This window comes from Chinchilla lanigera, unplaced genomic scaffold (genome assembly GCF_000276665.1).
Source record: "Chinchilla lanigera isolate Chin_1 unplaced genomic scaffold, ChiLan1.0 scaffold00092, whole genome shotgun sequence".
Classification (NCBI taxonomy): Eukaryota; Metazoa; Chordata; class Mammalia; order Rodentia; family Chinchillidae; genus Chinchilla; species Chinchilla lanigera.
Genome location: NW_004955493.1, coordinates 4,844,845 through 4,859,485, shown reverse-complemented (window position 1 = coordinate 4,859,485; position 14,641 = coordinate 4,844,845).

The following is a 14,641-nucleotide window of genomic DNA, read 5'->3' as shown; positions in this document are numbered from 1 at the left end:
CCAGAGTCGCTAATGCTGGGCATAAGCGAGGGCTTTAGACCAGACCAGGTCACCTCAGTTATTCATTTTCATCAAGTTCCACCTGTAGAAATTCTCTCTACTGCAGAAACCCCCGAGCTGAAATAATCTCATGATCTGATTCCAGGGAGATTCAGTGATATTAGGTGGGTGAGTATGAAATGTGCCTTCTAAAACCATCCCTCCTCCCAATCTCTTTGATCATTAGATTTGTTCTTAATTTCACACGTAGACATTCTGTGATTTTCTTTTCCTTTTTGGCAAGTTAATTAAACCTGTCTTTATTTTTTTTTTCCTTTTCTAATTCTGTGAGAGCACTGGGGAAAAGAACTGCATCTCCAATCTCTGGCAGCATTTGTCCTGGAGTGTTCCAGACATACAGATGCACATGACATTCCCTCACTGAGCCTGACTTTTCTAGCTCTGCTCATTTCAGACTGCCAGAACTCATACCTCACTGTTTTAGCAACTGTAATTTGGGGGGAGGGAGGGTCACGTAACAAGAAAATTGAACAATAAAAATCTCAGGAAATTGGATATTTAAGCATTCAAAGTAATTGATATTGAAGAAAGAGTGTGATCAACTAGAATTATATCCACAGAATCTATTGCTCATTTGTTAAGATGGCTACATAACCGTAATCTAAAATTATGAGAGTTCATTACACATGCAATCAGATACAATCAGCTTCATTCCATATATCAAAACCCATATGGACCCCAAATCCCCTGTATCTTTGTGTTCCTATATTCCTAAGGCAGAAAGTTGACATCTGATTTCTTCATATTAGATGACAATTTCTAGGACTTTGTGCCCTAGAAATTCTACATTAAGTACAAGACTTAGAGAAATATAAAAGAAGGTAAAAATATCACCTAGACAGCTGGAGGTAAGAATGTGAAAAGTGATGCTATCACAGAAAAAAAGAAAAAGGTTAAGAAAAGGGAGGAGGAAAACCACTCTGTATTTATGGCTAGAGGAGAATATTTGAAGAATTCCTCACCCAGCTTCAACATACACAGCTGCTGCTCATCCTTTTGCTAACATACACCACAGTGCTTGTTTAATCTCAATGTAAAACTCAAAAAATACAACAATACCCAAACCCAAACAAAACAATCATGTCTGACCCCAAGCCAGAGAGGCCTTGATTTATGCAGCCTTCCTTAATGTCCCCTCAATAACCTTGACTTCATTCTGTCTTCTCCCAGCATGCTTTGCTGTCTGATGGGTCCCTCACCCCAAATGACAGGGTTGCCCTCTGTGAATGTCACATCCCCCCCTGGCACCTCTGCTGTGTATTTTTCTCTGCCTGCTTTCCATTCTGGAAGGATAGATGGCTTTTTATTTGTAAGTTTATGGCAACTGGTTCCCTTTGGTAAAAGACTGGTCACATCAGGTTGCCATTGCCTGTTAAGATGTCCCTTGACCCTCTACAGGGGCAGCCTCAAAGCCAGGAATGGTGTTTTACTCATAATCCATCTTCCTTGCCTAGTATATATAATTGTACATAATAGTACAGCATACAATAACTGCAGACTGGACTGAACTGATTGCACTCATTGATCATCTGTTCTTCAACAGATATTTATAAGGTACTGTATATTCTTTGCCTTCCATGTCTAGCCAAGTGATTTTCAAAATGTGGATGGCAATCCAGTAGCAGATGGCAGAATCATTTTAAGAGTTAACAACAAAATAACAGAACTTTGCAACAGGTGAGCATGCTGTTGCATAGGGGAAGATAGCAGAGCTAGACTAGAACATGATAGGATAGAAAATATCAGCATGAACTTCACACATAAGACTGTGTTATTTTCCAAAAAAAAAAAAAAAAAGCTAGATTATGTCTACATATGTATGTGTAACAGTAAAATGTGCACAGGGGTGGAATTCTGTGAGCATGGGTATGTTGTGACTCACATATAACAATTCTGAAAGTCTTTCATCTAGGTAATTTATGTGAAAACTTCAGTAATATAGATGAAAGTATACTTTGTTAAGTCAGTATGGTCTTCAGGAAGTTCAGAGTCAAAATTTCAACACCAGCAGGGCAGAATTAATTAGCCCTTATGAGCTGCTTATTTAGGTTCTATTTTTATCCCTGACCCTGACTTTTTGTTCCAATTTACAGTTTCCTTAGTTCAGTCGTACTTATATGTGGATTTGATAAAAAGAAAAAAATTACCTTAATAGGATCTGTTGTTTTTGACCACACAGCAACTTGTCTTCTGCTACAGGCAGCTCGACTTCTCTTCAAAGCAATATTTCCTCACTCTTAACCCATATTGTTTAGGTTAGGGAGCTCAACCCCACCCCATCTGGGTCCTCAGAGTCTTTGTATAACTCATGTATGTTCAACCCCAACATTAGTTTTTTGTCTATGCTAAAGAGTTTAGTTCCATTTATGTCACTCAAGTGACTCAGTGAAATCTAATTCTGCCACTTGGGCTGAATATTGGGGAAAGAGTCACCATTTTTTCACAGAGCTGAAGACCAGGATTACAGGGGGCCACACAAGCCATGGAAAATAAGATTGCACAAGGAAATACAGACCTTGGGTTTGGACAACATGAGCCACCCTGTTTTCAGCCACAGTCAAACTGAGGTGAATTTTCTCTTTCACAATTAAGTCTATCTGAGCTGATTTTTACGTTTGTTATGACTGAAATGACCCTGACGAATGCATCCCTTTCAAAGCTTTAAAGTATGTGGAGCACAGGACACTTGCACTGTGCTCTCAGCTATTCACTTTTAATCGCTACAAGAGAATCACATCTTCAGGATGTGCAGGCTTCCTTGAGGAAGGAGCCCACTTCTCCTACCACTGACACTGTGTGTGGCATGGATTGTTTTTTGGCCAGTGAGAAGTGGCTTACACCAGTGCCAAGCAAGAGCTTTGAGAGTGCTTGGGTGTAACTCACTGCTTCTTTTTCCTCCCTCTGCCATGAGAAAAATCCTTCCAGAAGCTGGTTTGTTTTTCCAGCCATAAATATGGATTTATTTTGCCTTCTTCTCCACAGTCACTCCTATATTTATTTTCCAGCATGCACTGGTGAGTGAGGACACACACACATGTGTGTGCACACACACATACAAATCTCTTAGAAGTCTTTTCTATTGACATTTTCCCTCATGCATAGCAAGTACATCTGAAATAGGGGGAACATTTCCAAAGCCTCCACCAAGATTGCAAAATGACAGAATAGGCAGGGGAGTGCACTGTGGTGGATGCTGTAAAACAGACAGAATAACGCAGCCTGGAAGCCTGACTTCAGGAAACAGGTCGCGCAGACACCACAGGCTGATTCCTCAACATGCAGAGTGCTGGGCTGCATTCAGGACCCTGGAGAGCGGAAGGCTGGGCTTCAGGAGTTGAGATACACTCTTTTGGTCGCAGCAGAAGCAAGGAGGATTTGGTTCTCAAAGAACACCTGGGATGGCAATAAACTTCAAATCTATAACTCAGCCACACTGAGGAAGAGGCTGCAAACACATTGGTTAATAAGACACTGAAGGTTTCTGCTCTTGGAGTTCACTTTCTGACGGCAGTGAGGCATCTGAGTCATGTGATACATAGTACAGGAAGTGATCAGTGCTCTGCAGCATGGGCTGAAGGAGTAAAGAAGGTGCAAGTGAGGGTCGGAGAGTTACTGCACACAGGTGCTATGGCTGCATGCCTCAATTTCTCTAGTCTCTCTCTGCTTCCTGGTCAGCACTGAATACTTGCTCTGACGGACACTCCTGCTAGGATGGGCCATCCTCACCAGAGGCTCAAATCCATGCACTGTTCTACCTCATACTTGAACCTCTAGACCAGGAGTCTAAATAAACTTCCAGTTACTTCATAAGGAACTGGTTTCAGGTCTTTTGCGAAGCTGACTAATATATTAGGTTTGTAGCTAACGTCCAATTGAGGAAATTTTGAGCTGAATGAGAAAGGGAAGGGAGAAAACGAAAGAATAATCTCAGTGAAAGAACAATAATAGCAAAGATCTTGTTGCAGAAAATGCTGGAGTTCTGTTATATCTCAGTTCTTCTCTTTCCTGGACATTTTTCTGGACTCCTTTCTAGTTCCCATGAGGTGGGCAAGGGCCGCCCTCTGAGTTCTGGCCTTGACGAATGTGTGTGTGCTGTTCCTCCCTGCAGGTCTGGTCACTGCAACCTCATAAGTCTCCTTTGGTTCCTCTTGGCTGGTTGGATGTCAGTGCACTTGAATGCATTTGGATGGAGGAACCATGTGATGAAGGGGAAGATCCTCCCTTCATTGCAGGACCCAAGGAACAGCTGGCCTGCAACATGGACTTGCAGTGGGCTGAGATGGAATGAACAAGAAATAAATACACTGGGTCAAATCTTGTAGCTCTTATACGGGGTAGGGATGTTCATCAGAGTAACTGATGACAATTTCTCTGGAAGAAACAAAGAACTTTGAGTGGTCTCCTGAGGTTGAACCTCCTGGGGTCGAGGGACCTGGGCCAGTGGTAAGAGCGACACGGTGAAAAGAAGACACCGGAGAACAGGCTGATGGCGCAGATCTACTTTATTGTGGAAGTACCAGACGTTTTATAGAGCAGGCTAGAGGCGTGGCAATGGAGGTGGGCTAGGGACGTGGTTTGGAGATGGTACTATTGGTGGGGGCGGTGCGGAAGTAAGAGGTCAGAGCAGGACAGCCTAGGCAGGGCGATTTACTCGGTTTGCCGAGGAGTCTGAGTTTGCTCAGACTTGTTCCTCTGCCACGGCCGTCAACCAGACCTCTGGACCACAGTCTCCAAATAGAGAGAGTATCAGTGTAACCTCAACAAAATCTACTCTTTTCTCATGGGAGGAGTGGGGATATATCCTTAGTGCCCTGATTCCTCTGCTCTTCTGGTCCCTTTCAATCTGAAAACCTATCATGAACCTCATTTTAATAACAGATTCAGTCAACCCATTTGCAGATGAAGACACTGAGTCATAGAAAGATAGACTCTAGGTTTCTAGCTACTTTAAAAGGCTTGGTGTATTTGGCAGTGCCATACCTACATTGTACCTGACAAAATTGACTGGAGCTAGTCTGCAGTAGTCTCCCCTCCCCAGAGACTGGCTACTGGAGCCCTGTTTTACCCCCCTGCCTTCCACTGTTACTGTTTCACCCCCTCATCCTTTGACAAACATGTACCTAGCCCTTATTATGGCCAGCCAATATCCTATGGGATTTGTAAAGACAAACCCAAGTAATTTTCTTCACTCTGAGTTCTATGATCATCCTCATTTTACAGATGAGGAAACCAAGGCATAGGGTGGATAAGAAGCTTGCAGAAGATAGCACAATCAGCAAGTAGTGGAACACGGACTTGTACCCAGGTAATCTAGTCCCAAATGTGTGCTCTTCATTCTAGCATGACACCTCTGCTGCCTGCTGGATCTTTGCTTGTCTTTCTGGCTCTTTAATGAACAAGTCTCATTTTGTTCAGGTAAATGGAGCGCAGGAGACCCAGTTCCTCAATTTCTGCTGGTCAGTTGGGTCATTCTAGCGACCTAATGCTCCCCATCCCTGTGATGCACCTTGCCTGGGCTGAAGCCATGGAGCCCTTTCTTTTGTTGCAGGAGAAACTCGAGAGCTCATTCCCAGCTCCAGCAGCAACACCTGGCAAAAGATTTGTGAGGAAGGGAGTCTGTGGACACACCAGGGTGAGAGCCCCTCTGTGCGTCATCTGCAATTCTCTCTTTCCATCCTTTTCCTCCTGCTCCCTGAGAGTCCCAGTGCCTCAAGGAGCTGTACATTTCTTTTCTCCAACTCTTAAGCTTCTGGCTGTGGCATCATTCACTGTGACTGCTTTTTTTTTTTCAAGCACTCTGGGGAAGTGCCCCAAGAGATGTGAGTTTTTTATTTTTTATTTTTTTTACTCCAGAGCCAAATATTTAGGCTTTTCAGAGAATGGCCTTCCCCAGAGTACAGAGAACCCTATGGTTTGATTTGACCTCAATCTGATGCAACAAGCTTTGTAGAAAGAATGTTCACATGATAGAATTGAAAGGTTATCTGAATCTATTTCCCACACAGTACAAAATCAGCTACCAAACATCTATGAGAAAGAAGCCACTCTGCCGTGCCTTGAACATGCTTCAGTTGCTCCTTGCCTTCCTCCTCCCACACTTCAGGCACTGGAGCCAAATCCTCACACTGAACCCAAGCCCAGCTTTTTGTCCTTTCAATCCACTGCCTTGCTTCTTCTGCCACTTGCTCCATATATAATTAAGCAGCTGGATTCGCTTTTGTTTTCCTTCCCTTTTTCTACTTCTTTTATCATTTACTAATTATTCAATAGTCAGGCTTTGTCCTGACTTCAATAGTGTCTCACTCAAATTTTCATAGTAGCAATCTAAATTGGATGCAAGTCATTGCCACTTTACAAACAAAGCAATTATGGCTGAGGGATCATCCAACCTCTGGTCTCTATGTGCCTTGTCCTGGTTTGCACAGCTGGTAAGCAGAAATCCATTCTCTCAGTATATGCTGTGCCTCTGCCAACCACTGTTGGAATTGAAATTTAGGTCTAATGATATTTTGATGGCATAATACGAAGCACCCAGAAATGCCCAAATATAAACATAGTATTTGTTTCACTTTCTCCATTAAAGAAGTGATGCAGAAATGCAACCCAGTATCTTAATACTTGCACAAGTGCAAATTCCCTTAATTCAGAGCTCTATGACAATCTCAGTTGCCTCTTGAGTGCTCATAAACAGATTTAGATTCTTTGAAACCGAGCAACCTGTCCGTCTTTCCGTGCAATCCAAATACTAGGGAAACAGCCTCTTGTCAATCTGTTGGTTATTTTGAAGTTCTCTATGTCACCTGGTAGGGCAGAAGGATGAAGCTACAGACCAAAACACCTGCATTCCCTCTCTGAGCCACCTCCAGTCATGCTCAGCCAATGAGAAACACTGTAGGAACTCAGAGGGAGGGAAGAAAGAAGCTGAGATACCTTCCTCTGCTTCAGCCTTTCCTTGGTAACTTTGTGTCTGTGAAGGTTCAGGATACCTATAACTTCTCTGAGGCAGCCTCTTGCTCCATGGTTCCACATCTTGTTTAGCTCCCAGGCACTATCTTCTCTCCTTTCTGGCTGTGACAGACACAGCTGGAGTCCCATTTTTGCAAGTCCCTTGGTGTCTCATTATTTCACTGGTGCCCTTAACCCTGCCTATTTCCATTAAAAATATCCCTTTATTAAAGATTTGAACCACCTCAGTAGAATTCTATTTTCTATTAGGACCATGATAAGCTATGCACATATCTTATGTGCATATTTTTCTTAAGAGAAAAATATAATGGCCATGTCCTTAAAGCAGCCCTGAACGGACTGCCTATTCCTGATGTTGAGTCTGAGAGAGATGACAGGGTCCCAAAGGGGTACTTGACTTAGTTTGCAACTTTTGATCTAAAGAGTGATACAAAGTAGAAAGAGCCTCAGGTATAGGCAGTGCCTTTTTACAGGACAGTGAACCTGCCCACTAGGAACCACGAACTGATAGGAATCAAAACTTCTTTTGCTTTAGGCAGAGACATAAAAGATGTCAGAGATAAGCCTGCTGGGGGTGGGTGAGTTATATATAACATTTTCTTATGAATATTCTTTGAGCCATTATAAATATGCCAAAGGCGGTCCATTGACTGATAAATTTATCATTATAATCTGGGTTCTCCTACTGCTTTTCATCTGAAATAGATGCTGGATCTCACCATTTCCTCTCCTCATGCCCCAGGAGTCCCTTACTGTAGAGGTCTCTTCGCTGAATGAGCATGTAGATTCCTGGGCAAGTGAAGCAGGAGACAAAGGCAGGGAGCCTCACTTCTTTCTCAGGTTGGCCTCCATGTTTGTAGCAGCTTCTTTATCAACACATTGCTTTGAAGATTCTAAGTGTGTTGGGAGGGTCCGCTAAATTCCAGGTCTTGTTTTTAAACTTTTAAAATTTAAATAACACCTAAATTACATTTTCTAATACCGCAACTGTATTCTTGTCTTCTCAAATCTAGATACAAAATTCATATACAATGTCATGAATTACTTGTATTAATTCATTTTATTATTATAAAGAAATATCTAAAGCAGGTTGCTTTGTAAAGAATAAAGGTTTATTTAGCTCATAATTCTGGAGGGAAAAGGTGTGATGCCAGTATTGCCCTAGCCCTGTATCTACAATAATACCACTAACAAGAATGTGTAAGGGAGGAAAAGACCAAATAAAAAATACAGGAAATTAAAGGGAGGCAGAGGTTTCATAATCCCTTCTCAGGGTGTGTTATTCATCTTTATATTACTAGGACAAAATACTTGATACATAGCTTAAGGAAAGTAAGGTTGATTTCAGCTCACGCCTTGAGAAACTTCAGTCCATAGTAGCTGTCTCCAAGACAGAAACATTATGGTAAAAAAGGTTTGGTAGAGAAAAGGTGCTTACCCCATGGCATCCAGGAAGTAAAGACAGAAAGGCAAGAGTCGGAGAAAAGATGTATCATTCACATTCATGCCCAAAGAGACCTCCTTCCTTCAACTTGGCCCTACCTCCTAACAGCCCATTCAGTCAGTGAGCTCAACAATCGGTCATCCATTGATAAAATTAGGGCACTCCCAATCCAAGGACCTCTCCAGACCCCACATCTGAACATTGCTGCATTAAGGGTCAAACTTTCCATTCAGGTCTTTGGGGGATCCTGCCTATTTAAACCTTAACCACATACCCTCAACTGGCCTAAGGACTTTCCAGAGGGCCCTGTCTCTCAAAGGCCCCACCTCTCACTTCCACACAAAGGACCGAGCTCTGACAGATGAACCCTTTGGGGAGAAGCTCAAACCACAGCCAAACTGTAGCACTGCTGTTCTGCCCTCAAGTTGATTTTTATAGTTTGCCCCTATCCTTTAGATCAAGAATTTAGGAAATCCATATATGTGCCCTTCTGTTTATATCCCCGCAGGAAGCAGAAGAGGAAGCAAGTGCCTGCCATTTATCTGGTACTTTTTAAATATTTTTCATTAATTATTTAATAGAATTTGCCCAATAACCTAAACAATTAATATTACCCTACACATGGACACCCCCCCCCACACATACTCCTATTTTGCCAGTGATTGGGTAAGTCTCAGAGCATAAATTTTCTCATTTTACAAAGTAGCAGAGACAGTACACAGACCTAGCCTGGCTGCTCTAGAGTGGAAGATTTCAGTCATTCCGCTGTGCTATACTGTTTTTCATGAAAGTACAATTTGGGGCCCAAAGAAATCCTCTCTTGTCTCAGCTCAGGCAAAGTCAAATGGGAAAGGGGATCCATGTCCCTGGGTCTTCTCACTGTGGTGCGATCCTGCCCAAACCATTCAGCCTTGGAAATCCCTCTTAGTATACTCTGAGCCTATTTCTCTCTAATTTCCAAGGAGTTGCTTTTGGCACCTGCTAAATGACCTGAATCCCTGCCATTGCTGCTTTCATTTCCAGAGCCATCTCATGAATTTTGAGCATGAGCTAGTATTTTTCCCCAAACCTTACCCTTTAATCCCCTGGCAATGAAGCCCTAAACCGGAGGAAACTGTTTCCAAGATAGATGTCACCTTCTTTCTTGGTGGTTCTTGGATACAGCCACTGCGATCCTCACTCATACAGGCAGAGACCCAGGGGGCTCAGCCGCCCTAACAAATGCCAGCGGAGCCAGAGGGGAGAGAGGCTGTGGATAAACAGCAAACACAGGGAAATATTTCTTTCATTGTGTCTTGCTCCATTGATGTGTGTTGCCATGGTGACCTCTGATTATTTTTGAACCAGGAGACATAATCCTATTGAATTTTCTGTTCTAATAACTTAAGAAATTAATTTTCCATATTATAAAATTCAAATGCACGATCTCTTGAACCAAGGTTTAGCAAGCTAAACTAATCCATCCAATTGCATTCTGGACCAAGAAATGCTGTTTTCCAGATGGCAGGAGGGCCAGGTCCTGCCAGCAGATGGGCCCTGTGGACTTTACTCTTGTGCTGAAACATTGCTGTTTATTCTCAAACAGCTGAGATCCTTGCAGATTTGTTAGAATTTTCCAGAAAAGCAAAAGCATGCTGAGACATGTAGAGATTTTCTAGTTACCCTGAGGGGATGCTGGTCCCTCCCTTCTTCACCTGAGGTTCATCCTTCCAGAGTTTATGAAACAGTAGCCAGGGGCCTCTGAATGGATGAATCTGAGACTTAAGTTACCCAACTGACCTCCGGAATTCAGTGACTCCAGATCAACCTTTCACACTGCTCTTTTAGCCTATTTGCTTCCCCAGTACTGGGGGTTGAACCCAGGACTTCAAATTGAGCTATATCTCCAGCTCCTTTGCTATTTTTTAAAATTTGAGACAGGGTCTCATTAAGTCACACAGCTCCTCTGACTGGGCTTGAACTTGCAATCCTGTCTCAGCTTCCCAGAATGCTAGCATCATAGGAGTGCATCACCAAGCCTAGCTTCCTTTAATGTTTAATGTGGCCAGCTTTACCCACTATTGTCCAAAGTAGGACTTCTGCCTTTAAAACTGAGCAGTTCTGTTGTTCCTACGTTGCTCTACCCACCCACAACGATTTCGACTCAGATTCTTTCTCTCTCCTGCTCTTTCTCCTCCCTCCACCACCTAGTTCCATTACTGCATTGTCCAGTTCTCCCCTGTATGATATATTTTTTAATTAAGTTTATTGGAACACTTTAGATATACATAATGATCATGTTTATCCTAGGGAATTGTGCCCGTAAATGATATATTTTGATTCCTCTTTATTTCCAGTCTCTTCTCCCTTCAGCCCCTCTTCCCTTCCCTGTCTATAAAACTTTGTTTTTATTTTATGGCTTTTGATCCTTTTTCCTTCTCCCTTCCTTTTTTTCCCCAGTTCCTCCTTCCTTTTGAACAATTTCTTCCCATTCCACAATAACTATTGTACATTTCCATCCTTATTTGCTCTTTCAGTTTCTCACAGTAGGGAGACAATATGATGTTTACACATGTGAGTCCAATTTATTTCACTTAAGAGTGTGATCTAAAGTTGCATCCATTTACCTAGAAATGTCTCAAGTTTATCCTTTTTTATGGCATAATAGTACTCCATTATATAAAAAAAACACATATTCTCTAACCATTCCTGGGATAGGAATAGCTGGGTCAAAGCCTGGTTTTGGGGGAATCTCCACACTGATTTCCACAGTGGTTGCAAGAGGCTGTGCTCCCACCAATAGTGGAGAAGGGTTCCTTTTTCCCCACAGTCTCTTCAGCATTTATTATTGGTTGATTTCTTGATGATAGCCATTCCTGGGAATGGTGAGATGGAATATCAGCATTGTTTTAATTTGCATCTCTCTAATGATGATCTCTCTAGTTATGTTGAAAAATTTTCATATATTTATTTGCTGTTTGTATCTCTTCATCTGAGAAGTATGTATTCATCTCAGATGCCCATTTTTTGGATTAGGTGTGTAAATTTGGGGGTCTGATATTTTTCAATTCTTTATATGCTCTAGATAGAAGTTCTCTGTCTGAAGGACAACTGGCTAAAATTTTTTCTCATTCTTTGGCTTGTCTTTTCACTGTTGGTGACTCTTTTTTTTTTTTTTTTTTTTTTTTTTTTTTTTGCTGCTTAAAAGCTTTTTAACCAGATGAGATCGATTATTAATTCTTTGTATTACTTCCCATGTGATCAGTGTTCTGTTCTTATATCTTTGCCTGCACCCATGTCTTCAGGAGTTCTGCCTATTCTCTCTTCCAGCAGATCTGTTTTAATATTTAGATATTTGATCCATTGAGATTTTACTTTAGTGCATGGTGATAGACATGGGCCTAGTTTTAGGCTTGGGCATGTAGAGAGCCACTTTTCCCAGCACGATTTATTAATGAGTTATCTTTCCTCCAGTGAATGCATTTGGCTCCTTTGTCCAAGATAAGGTGGCTGAGTGTGTTTGGAGTTGTTTCTGCATCTTCTAATCTCTTGCATTCTATGAGACATTTTACCATCATGGTAACTAGAATCCTTTTGCCCTAAACTGTTTCCTACTTTCTTACTTGTTTAGGACTGGAAAAAAAAATCAATGGGCAGATTATTCTGGGCTCCTCCACCCACTGTTCTGCTGTGTACTACATCTCAGCTCTTCCGCCACTGTACCCTGGTCACTTGGTCACTGCATTCCAAAGAGGATGGAAACTGATAAACACAATGTGTCACCAATTTGGAAGAAGATCCTACACTGGTCTTTGCAAACTAATCTTCTCCAGATCCTACTCTGCACCAGTATAGAGGACCCAGGTTCATCCTTCCCACCTGCCTTGTGCCGCCATCCTCACCATCATCTTCCCATAGAAGGGTGAGTGTTGAACAAAGTCCGTACAGCCATTAGTTGCCGTCTAGGATCTCCTGGTTTTAAAGAACAGAACACATTCAACCTTTCTAATGGACAGAGGCTTATATTTCTAAAGGACTTGTGGGAATCCTATAGGAGGCACAGTGGAGCCTGGACAAAGGAGCTGCTGTGAAAAAAATCTCTACCTCTGCTAGTGACTATTTTGGTTTATAAAAATTCATTTTCTCTATTTATTCACTCACTTGATGAATGTTCATTTCAATTTGAACTTGCAAGTTATCCTTAGGGGCCAGTAAGTCTTAAAACTCCACCTTAAATTTTTACCTCAGCTGCCACATCTACCTTTGTGAAAGGGATATGGACAAGACAGCTACAAATGACAATAGCTTCTCTGTCCTACTTCCTGTCCTAAAAATGTGGGGATGGGGAAATAGGGACTAAGTGAGTCATTGACAAAACTAATGTTCCTAAAATAGAAATGACCACAGGTTTGGATAAAAAGGAATAAAAGTCCAAGTCCTAGATCAACTACACATTTTAAAAAGCATGGCAGGACAAAGACACAACTTCAATTCAGAATGAAATAAGTGGACATACTAGAGGGAGAGGTAATGCTCCGGAGATCTGTTTGCATACTATTGCCCTAAAAATGGCAGAGCAAACAGATCACTCAGCTTTCATGTCTCAGCTCTGTCAAACTGTGCTGGATTTAGTGTTTGGTAATCAAGTCTTCATGAAACTTCAAGGTACAATTTCCTGTAGACACACACCATTTCCAACAGGCTGCCAGGATCCTTGGTATCTATGTTATATAACTCTTGGTCTGTGTGCTGTGGTAGATAAATCAGGACCCAGTCATCCTGGTACGTCATCCTCTGTGATGTTCAGATGCTGTGAACATGTTCTTTGTCATGTCTTCTCTAGTGGTTTTTAGGTGGGTCCTTGCTTCAGGTAAAACCATGAAGAAGAAGGAAGAAAAACAAGGGCAGAGAAGAAAGTGACAGTTATTGGTGTTTATGGTGCCACAGATACTGCACTAGTTAATGGACTTTTAAAGGCAAGTAAGACTAACATTGTTCCCTGTCTGATGCTGGGGACGTACCCATCATTTATACACCACAATGTGCTCCACACTTTCACAGTGGTTTGTACAAGGCACTGGGAGACGGGACAGATGCAGCTGACTGGGATATCCTGGGAAAGTGCCACTAAAGAGGTGACATTTGAATTGTCACTGGACAGATGAAAAAGGACTTCACCAACCAGCTATGGAGGCAGGAAACACATTTTGGGTAAGAAGGACGACTTTGCAAAAACATGACTGTGTTAAAGAACAGGACAAATAGTAAGTGGGGCCATTTTTATTGGGAATTGACAGAAAGCGCAGCTCAATCTAGTTTAAGTCACAACAAAAGTGACATCTAGAGCCAATAGGAATTTATTAATTTACGTATCTTGGCAAATTCAGGGATGTATTTGAGAACAACTGGAGCAGGTCCTCAAACAATATCAACTGTGTGCTTTTATCAGTCTCTGTCCCTATTCCTGTGTGTGTGTGTGTGTGTGTGTGTGTGTGTGTGTGTGTGCATGTGTGTGTGCTCTTTTGTGTTCAAATATTCTTTTCCCAAATGATGGCAAAGATAGCCACTAGTAGTCACAGATTTGTATTCGCAAAATTAAAAGGAAAAACACTTCACCAATAGATACATGTTGGGTGCACAAGAACGTAGCGTTTGACCTCATTGGGTGACCTATCCATCCTGAAAGCAGTCACTGACAACAGACAGCCTGTCTGCATCTCCAGACATAAGTCACACGTCAGGGATCCTCAGGGCGGGCATGTCTACATGCATGTATGTCTAAGGTCCAGGCAGTCATACAGTCATCCTGGTATAATTCTCCAGTGCCTCTTGCCAGGCTTCTATACTTACAGTATTTCTTTTCTTTACAAAGTCTTATATAGGAAATTTTAAAAAGTGCTTTAGAGATAATGACTCATTGACATATCTGTTATGTGAAATAAGTACAATTCTTGGCCTTGGTTTTTTATCTAGGGAAAGAGGAACAGAGGGGCTTAGACAGCTTTTATTTTTTTTATTTTTTTATTTTTATTTTTTTGTTTTTCTCCGGTACCTGGAACCAAACTCATGACCTTGCACTTGCCAGGCAGGCGCTTTGCCGGTGAGCTAAATCCCCAGCCCTTAGACAGCTTTTAAGTGATGGGTGTGAGGCTCTGATCTGGTCTCATAGCTTCAGAGCGGAGGAATCACCAT